Consider the following 9,563-nt stretch of genomic DNA (forward strand, 5'->3'; position numbering starts at 1 on the left):
ATATATTTTTCCATTTTGTTCTTTAATAATTTTGGCTTTCTTTTCCTTTTGGTGTAGATATGCATGCATATATTTGTATATATTTTCAAGTGGGCTATAATTTGTAATTCTGAGTTGGCTGTAGAAACGCGACTTCATGTTTATAGTTAAGTAATACTTTCCAGACAATATTCATCAAGTATTTAGTATTTCATACATATTAATTAACCATGAGCAGTCTTGCAAGATGACATTGTTTTCATTTCATAGTGAGGGAAACCAGGATGGAATAGGGAATAAATCATTTCCCCAAGGCTGTAAGAAGATCAAGTTTCAAACATTCAAATATTTCTATTCCTTGGATCTTTATATACAAAATAATTTAGCAAATGATTATTTTTTTACCTTAAATGGTTCAACTTTTTATTTGCTCTGCCTTTAAAAACTAAGTTTTAAGGTATACTTTACATATGTTGAAATTTAAATGTACAGTTTGATAAGTTATGGTTCTTACTAATTTCTAAACGTATTATTTAGAGCAAAATTTGTTGAGTACAAAATAAATAGATTTAAGATTTATTGCACAGATTGACTATATGGCATTTTAGTACATGGGAAGGTTAACGGTTCTGATACATCAATAAAATCTCACTAATTTATACATTGGGGAAAAGTCCTGTGTGACTGAATAGGAGCAATTTTGAATTTTAGGCTGTTTGTTAGAAAAAGTGTTTCATTACTCCTTAGGCATTAGAGATCCTGCTATGAAATCACAGTGTGACTTCAAGCAATTCACTTTACTTGTTTGAATCTCAATTTCTTCATCAGAAGAGCCAAAGGGATTAGATTAATAGATCTCTCAGATCACTTCCAGCTCAAAAGTTCTATGACTTTCAGTTAATGCTTTCAGGACACTAACTGAACTCACTTCCTGCCAGGAATTCCCTTCCATGCTCTCCATTATCCCACGCTCTCCTGGTTTTCCTCCTCCTCCTGCTGCTCTTTCTTGATCTCCTTTCCATCCTCTGCCTCTGTGCTGGAATTCCCCAGGCTTCGGCTTCGGACCTCTGATGCTGGAACTGCCCATTCTTTGTGGTTGTTGCTGTCACCTGCCTTCTCATCACTTCCAAGTCGATCTTTCTCTCCCCCAACTTCTCTGCTGCTGGCCTCCTGGGAGCATATCAAAGAGCTTTGTACGTGGATGCCCACAGGCACGTCCAACTTACGTGTCCAGTGGGACTCCCCTTCTTCTCCCCTCGACCCCACGTGCTGTACCTGTTTTCCTTAATTTTAAGTGAAAACACCAGCATTTATTTCAATCTCAAAATAAGTCTGAGGTGTTATTTTCCCACCATAGGGAATCTGTCTACTAGAGAAGAAAACACTGAAGCTCAGAGAATGGCGGAGAATGTCTGTGGCTACACAGCTAGTAAGTTGGTGGAATTTGGATTTAAACTCCAGCATCTCTGACTCTGAGACTAGAGCTCTCACCCACGGCCCTGAAACCCTCCTTTGCCCAAGCCAGAGCCCTGGGAGTTGTCCTCAGTTCCTCCCTCAACACTCACACCCAGCCAAGGCTGGCACCTGAACTCACATGGCTCTCAGAGCAGCTCCTCAAACCTCTGCCCTGGCTGAGTTCATTCACTCTCACCCTCACCCAGTACAGCCATGCAAGACTGGGAGAAAATAAACTCAGCCCCTGCCTCTCTCCAGTCTTCCCCCTTCAAACCACACTTTGCATTTAGAGAAAAGTGCTTTTTCTACAGCAAAGATCATGTCACTCCCTTGTTTAAAAGCCTTTGGTGGCCGTGCACAGCATTCAGACAAGAGCAAGCCTTTCCACTTACAGCAGGACTCTGTTGGCTTCACTAGCAGGGCGGCCCATCTGCATTATCTGTGGATTCTGTATTTGCCAGTTTGCTTACTCTCTACAATGTATTTGTAATTCCAAAATCAATACTCCTGGCATTTTTGCATAATTCACAGACATGTATAGAGTGGCAAAAAATTCAAGTTGTCTGACATGCGCATTGCCAAAGGAGGGTGAACAAGGTGACACTCTGCCATCAGTTTCAACTTTCATGCTATAAACAAATATCCTGTCTATAGTCTGTTCAGTATCATGTTTTTCACATTTTTGGACCTTTATTGGGGATTCACTGTTTAAAATGTCCTCCAAGCAGAGGGCTGAAGTGCTATCTCATGTTCCTAAGTGCAAGAAGGTGGTGACATGCCTTATGGAGAAAGTACATGAATTAGATTAGCTTTGGTCAGGCATGAGCCACAGTGCTGTCAGCCATGAGTTCAATGTTAATAAATTAACAACATATATTACACAAAGTGTGTTTAAACAGAAACAAAAATAAAACAAGGCTATATGTTTTGGCTGGTTAATGATGATGTGACCACAGGTTCACAGGAGCCTAACCCTGTATTTCCCCTAGTTCAGCTAGTTCAGTATTCATGGCAACTTTGTTTTTGAGTATAACAATCTCAAAGAAAGAGAATCAACTGTACTTTCCCCTAGTCTGTGGCTTGTCTGTTCATTTTCATAACAGTAAGTTTTGAAGAGCAGAAGCTTTTAATTTTGACATAATCCACTTAAATTTTAAAAACATTTTATGGCTTGTGAATCTACAGGTTTAATGCAATTCCTGTCAAAATGCCAACAGCATTTTTCACAGAACTAGAAGAAACAATCCTAAAATTAGTATGAAACCACAAAAAAATCCCCCAGAGCCAAAACAATCTTGAAAAAGGAAAGCAAAACTGGAGGTATCACAATCCCAGATTTCAAGTTATACTACAAAGCTATTGCAATCAAAACAGTATGGTACTGGCACAGAAATGGACACATAAATCAATGGGACAGAATAGAAAACCCAGAAATAAACTCACAACTATATGGTGAATTAATCTTCCACAAAGCAGGAAAGAATATCCAATGAGAAAAAGACAGTCTCTTCAACAAATGGTGTTGGGGAAAGTGGACAGCTACATGCAGAAGAATGAAATTGGACTAAAGAAAGAAACTGGACTACTTTCTTTCTTATACAAGAAACAAAAATAAACTCGGATTAAGGACCTAACTGTGAGACCTGGAACCATAGAAATCCTAGAAGAAAACACAGGCAGTAATTTCTCTGACATTAGCTGTAGCAACACTTTTCAAGTATGTCTCCTGAGGCAAGGAAAATAAAAGCAAAAATAAACTATTAGAATTACATCAAATTAAGAAGTGCCACACAATGAAGGAAATGGTCAATGGAGCTAAAAGGCAGCCTACTGAATAGGTGAAGATATTAACAGATGACATATCTGACAAGGGATTAATATCCAAAATATATAAAGAACTAAAACTTAACACCCAAAAACCAAATAACCCAATTAAAAATGGGGAGAAGACATGAACAGACATTTATCCAAAGAAGACACACAGATGGCCAACAGACACATGCAAATATGCTCGACATCACTGATTATGAGGGAAATACAAATCAAAACCACAAAGAGATATTGCTTCGCATGTGTTGGAATGGCTAAAATCAACAATACAAGAAACTACAGGTGTTCACTAGGATGTGGAGAAAGGGGAACCCTCTTGCACTGTTAGTGGAATGGAAACTGGTGCAGCCACGGTAGAAAATAAGTTTTTTCAAGAAATCAAAAATTGTACTATCCTACAATCCAGTAATCACACTACTGGGTATTTGCCCCCAAAATACAAAAGCATTAATTCAAAGGGATACCCAGTGTTTATTGCAGCATTACTTACTTTTTTTTTTTTTTAAGATTTATTTATTTGAGAGAGAGAGACAACATGGGGGGACGGACAGAGAGAATCTCAAGCAGACTTCCCACTGAGTGTGGAGCCAGACATGGGGCTCAGTCCCACAACCCTGAGATCATGACCTGAGCCAAAATCAAGAGTCATAAACTTCACTGACTGAGTCACCCAAGTGCCCCTGCAGCATTATTCATAATAGCCAGGATATGGAAGCAACCTACCGTGCACAGAAGTTTCACAACAGCCATGTTTTGTTTTCAAAATGGAAAGAAAACTTTATTATTATTACAGGAACCTAATAGAAGCAGTAGAGGAAGGGAATCTACACAGAAAGGAAAGTAATAGTAGGCAAACTGGGTACTTACAACATCCAACCAGGGAAGCCCCATGGAGAGAGCCAGGCTGAAGCACAGATCGAGAGGCCTGGATAGACTGTCCTCCCCTCAGGTGAGACTTCCAACTTCCAAAAGTATATAAAAATAAAACAATTCATAAAATTTTATGGCTTGTGCTTTTTTGTGTACTAAGAAATCTTTGCCTAACTCAAGGTGACAAAATTTTCTCCTATGTTATGTTACAGAAGTTTTATAAATTTAGCTCTCTTATATTTAGGACTATCTCCTACTTTGAATTCATTTTTTTTTCATTTATTTTTTTTTATTGGAGTTCAATTTGCCAACATATACTGTATCACCCAGTGCTCATGAATTCATTTTTGTATGTAGTATGAAGTAAGGGTCAAAGTTCTTTTTCCTTCTCCTCCTCTTCCAACTCCTCCTCCTCGTCGTCCTCCTCCTCCTCGTCCGCGTCCTCCTCCTCCTCCTATTCCTCCTTCTTCTTCTTCCACTACCATTTGTTGAAAAGCCCACCTTTCCTCATTGAATCACTTGACAAAGTACTTTTGTTGAAGGCAAATTGACTACATTGTGTGAGTGTATTTGTGGATTCTACTTTGTTTCACGATCTATGTCTATCCTTATGCCAATACCACACTGTCTTGAAATCTTGAAATCAGGTACTGTAAGTCATTAACTTGTTCTTTTTCAAAATTGCTTTAGCTATTCTAGGTCACTTGAATTTCCATATAAATTTTAGAATCGGTTTGGAAGTTTCTGTTTAAAAACCTGCTGGGATTTTGATTGGAATTTGACTGAATCTACAGGTCACTTTGACAGGAATTAACATCATAACAGTATTACATTCCAATTTTAAATGGTATATTTTTTTATAATTGAGATTTTATTAGTTTTTGTTTGAACATTAATACTCAGGCATTATGAACAATATCCAAAGATGTATGGAGATCACCCAGTTCTGTTAGGGGTAGCAAAGATCAGGCCACAATTTTACAAAGTATGAGAGAATAGACATTAAGGAATTCAATTCTTTAAGACATATTAAATCCATGTTCGTGACTCTAAATTGCCATTTACTGATCCTTCTGCCAGCTTATGTAATATTAACATTCAAACAGTGAAAATCTCTTTTTTATTTCAATATCCCAATGTTTTGGGGTGCCTGGATAGCTCAGTTGATTGACCATCTGCTTTAGGCTCAGGTCATGATCCCATCCTGGGATCAAGCCACATGTCAGGCTCCTTACTCAGCGTAGCCTGCTTCTCCCTCTCCCTTTGCCGGCTGCTCCCTGTGCTTGGGCTCTCTCTCTGTGTGTCAAATAAATAAATAAATAAATAAATAAATAAAATCTTTAAAAATTTTCCACTATTTTTTGATGAGAAAAATAAACAACCAGCACTTCATTTCACTTCTTAAAAAAAACAGGCATTTCCACTTATCTACATACATTTTAAAAAATGCTCAGTTGAGATTCCTTTTTGAAAAATATGTTTCTTGGGTTATAAAACTGGTATTCACAAAACAGTTGGTAAACTATGTCCCTAGATTTTATGGGAAGAAAGATTTAGGACCACTGGTAAGACTCAGTGTGGGTTGTTAGTCAGATTTGGCTCCCTTCTCTCTTTCATTGGAGGCTGGCCTTTCCTTTTTTTTTTTTTTTTTTTTTGGCCTTTCCTTTTTTTATAGGCAAGCCTTCTTCATTTTCTTGGTTGACCACTTTGTCTTTTTGTTCCCCTTTTACCTTTTGTTTCCAAGTGTGTGTGTGTGTGTGTGTGTGTGTGTGTGTGTTTGTGTGTGTGCTAACTTCTACTTTTGTAGGAACAGATTTATCTGATAACCTTGTCTGTCTCCTCTTGGGCTCCTCCTATATTGTCCCTCTGGCTTAACTAACTTTCCCCTGGGCATCTTGGGATAATTTCACCAGGGAGAGGGCTGCTTGGCTACTGAGTAGGAGATTTCCCAAAAAGGAGCTACCTGGCTACTGTGTCATCACACTCACAGTGCTGGGACCTGATGCTGTTGATGGGTGTTTTCTGTGCCTCCTGGATCTGGATATCCTTCTCCAGATTAAGGAAGTTTTCTGCTACTTCTTAAAATAAATTTTCTGCCTCTTTTTCTCTCTTCTTTTGTGGCTCTAATAATATAAATGCTGTTACACTTGATGAGGTCACTGAGTTCTCTATTTTCATGTTGCACAATTCTTTTTCTCTTTTGTTCAGCTTCATTATTTTCCACTATTGTGTCTTCTAGGTCATTAATTCATTCCTCCAGCCTGCCGTTCACTGTATCAAGCTTGTTTCCAATCTCATTTACTGCACTCTTCATCTCTGATTGATTCTTTTTTAACTCTTTTATATCTGTGGTAAGGGTCTCACCGATGTCTTCTATTCTTTTCTCAAGCCTTATGATTGTTGCTTTAAATTCTCCGTCAGTCATCTTACTTATGTCTATTTCACTTAGATCTGCCTGTGGCCTTATCTTGTTCTTTCATTTGGGATAAATTCCTCCATTTCTGCATTTGTCTAAGTCTCTACCTTCTTCTCTGTGCTAGAAGAAGCCAATTATGTCTCCTGCTCCTGAAAGTAATGGGCTTATGAAGAAGAGGTCCTATAGTGTGCAGCATGGCGCTTCAGTGTGCAGCATGCACTATGCTGTTGTGTTTTGGCTGCCCTGTCCTTCAGGCCAGTCATCTACAGAGGCTCTTCTTGCCTGCTCCGGGCAGTGTTTGACTCCTTGCCTGAAAATGGGAGTTTTAATTAGGTGTGCTCTGGTCTGCTTGTGAAATGAGACCTGACATTACCTCCACCAGAACTGAGGCTCTGTAGAACTCTCTGATCTGGAGACATGGTGTGGGCAGAGGTGTGTGCTGGTTTTCTGGAGTGGGAGGCCCATCTTTCTGGGACTGAGACAAGCTTGACTGAAGGGCTGTCCTTCCAGAATGCAGAGAGTGGGGCTTGTTGTAAGCAAGTTAGGCAGCTAGTGTTGGTGCAGCACCACTTCCTACAGGTGGGTCTGTGTTTTTGATGAGTTGTGGGGAAGGAAATGGCTTTGTTCCCAGAAAGGCATTTCTGTGAATGCTGCCTCTCAGGGATGCACTCTGTGAAGAGCAAATAATCTCCTCTCTGTGTGCTTCAGGAATTCTTCAGATCACTGTTTCCAGGCTGCCTCCCTCCCACTCCTTGAGTTGTTTGCCTGCTTCTCTTCAGGAGCAGTGCAGTGCCCTCTAGGTTCTCTTTTTGTTCTTTAAAACATTTATTTATTTATGAGAGACAGAGAGAGAGAGAGAGAGAGACAGAGAGAGAGAGAGAGAGAGACAGAGAGGCAGAGACACAGGCAGAGGGAGAAGCAGGCTCCATGCAGGGAGCCCAACGTGGGATTCGATCCCGAGACTCCAGGATCATGCCCTGGGCTGAAGGCAGTGCTAAACCGCTGAGCCACCCAGGCTGCCCCCTTCATACAGATCTTACACATATTTTGTTAGATTTATTTCTAAGTATGTCATTTTGGGAGGTGCTAATGTAAATGGTTTGTATTTTTAATTTCAAATGCCACTTGCTCATTATCAGTATATAGAAAGCAATTGAGTTTTGTATACTAACTTTGTATCCTGCTGTCTTGCTATAATTGCTTAGTTCCAACAGGGTTTTTTTTAGTCAGTTCTACATAGATAATCTATAGATATCTATATCATGTATAAACAAAGATAGTTTTATGTCTGTGTACCTTTTCTTTCCCTATTGCATTATCAAGGACTTCCAGTGCAATGTTGAAAAGGAGTAGTTAGAAAGGACATTCTTGTCCTGTGTCTTATCTTAGTGGGAAAGTTTCAAGTTTCTTACCATTAAATATGATATTACCTGCAGATTTTTTATAGATAGTCTTTATCAAGTTGAGAAAATTTCCCTCTACTCCTACTTTACTGAGAGTTTTTTTTTATTTGCAAATGGATATTGGGTTTTATCAAATGCTTTTTCTGCATCTATGACATGTCTATTTATGACAGATTACATTAATTGATTTTTGAATGTTGAAACAACTTTGCATACCTGGATAAATCCCACTTGATTGTGGTGTATAATTCTTTTCATACATTGTTGGATTGTGTTTGCTAATATTTTGTTGGGGATTTTTGAGTTTATGTTCATGAAAGATATTAATCTATAGTTTACCTTTCTTCTAATACCAGTCTGTTTTTAGTATTAGTGTAATTCTGGCTTTATAGAATCAGTTAGGAAGTAGTTCCTCTGTTTCTAACCTCAGAAAGAGATTGTGGAGAATAGATATCATTTCTTCCTTAAATATTTGGTAGAATTCACCAGTGAACCCATATAGGTTTGTTGCTTTCTGTTTGGGAATGCTATTTACTCTTTAATAGGTATAGATCTATTCAGAAAGACTATTTCTTTTTGTGTGAGTTTGGCGGATTGTGTCTTTCAAGGAATTGATCCCTTTTTCTAGGTTAATAAATTATTTGTGGCATAAAGCTGTTCAAAGTATTCCATTATTATACTTTTAATTTTCATTGGATTTGTAGTGGTGCTCCTCTTTCATTTCTGATATTAGTAGTGTGTCCTCTTTTTATTTTTATTTATAGTGTTACCATGGTATATTTTCCCATTCATTTGCTTTTAATCTATATCTTTATATTGAAATTTTTTAAGATTTTATTTATTCATGAGAGACACACCAGGTGTCCCTACATATATCTTTATATTTAAAGTGGGTTCCACAAGAGCTAAAACATGGAAAGAGACCAAATGCCCACCAACTAAAGAATGGAAAAGAAGATGAGATGATAGATAGATAGATAGATAGATAGATAGATAGATAGAGGAATTTTACTCAGCCGTTTGCAATGACATGGATGGAACTAGAGACCATTATGCTAAGCAAAATAAGTCAGAGAAATTCAAATATCATATGACTTGTCTCATAGGTGGCATTTAAGAAACAATACAGATGAGCATAGGGGGAAGGAAGGAAAAATAAAATAAGAAAAGAGAGGGAGGGAGGCAAAGTATAAGAGACTCTTAATTAGAAAAAACAAACAGGGTTGCTGGAAGGGAGATGGGTGGGGGACGAGGTAACTGAGTGATGTGCATTAAGGAGGACACTTGATGGAATGAACACTGGGCATTGTATGCAGCTGATGAATCACTAAATTCAACTCCTGAAACTAATACTCCACTATATGTGGACTACTAACCTGAATTTAAATAAAATCTTGAATGAAAAAAATAATAAAGTTTCTTGCAGACAAAATATAGTTGGGTCACGTTTTTTAATCTCCTTTGGCAATCTATTACTTGTTTGTTTCTGTGTTTGTTTGGCGATCTCTTTTAATTGGTACATTTAGATCATTGACCGGGGCCTGTGATTGTGATGATGCCCTAGCAGGTCCCAATAGCAAACAGCTCTTGTTGGATATATTTCAATGGTA

At 38.2% G+C, this 9,563-nt stretch overlaps 2 long non-coding RNA genes across 4 annotated transcripts in view; one reads left to right on the top strand and one right to left on the bottom strand.

Annotated features, from left to right (window-relative positions):
• LOC140626462 (uncharacterized) overlaps positions 1-9,563 on the top strand; it is a 159,655-nt gene that overhangs the window by 128,978 nt on the left and 21,114 nt on the right. The window lies entirely within an intron of this gene.
• The window catches only part of LOC140626463 (uncharacterized), a 51,024-nt gene that overhangs the window by 35,429 nt on the left and 6,032 nt on the right, over positions 1-9,563 (bottom strand). The window contains exon 2 of the long non-coding RNA XR_012025634.1: positions 4,132-4,226. This is a non-coding gene — a long non-coding RNA (uncharacterized lncRNA). The remainder of the gene's footprint in view (positions 1-4,131; positions 4,227-9,563) is intronic.

Source organism: Canis lupus, chromosome 37 (genome assembly GCF_048164855.1).
Source record: "Canis lupus baileyi chromosome 37, mCanLup2.hap1, whole genome shotgun sequence".
Lineage (NCBI taxonomy): Eukaryota > Metazoa > Chordata > Mammalia > Carnivora > Canidae > Canis > Canis lupus.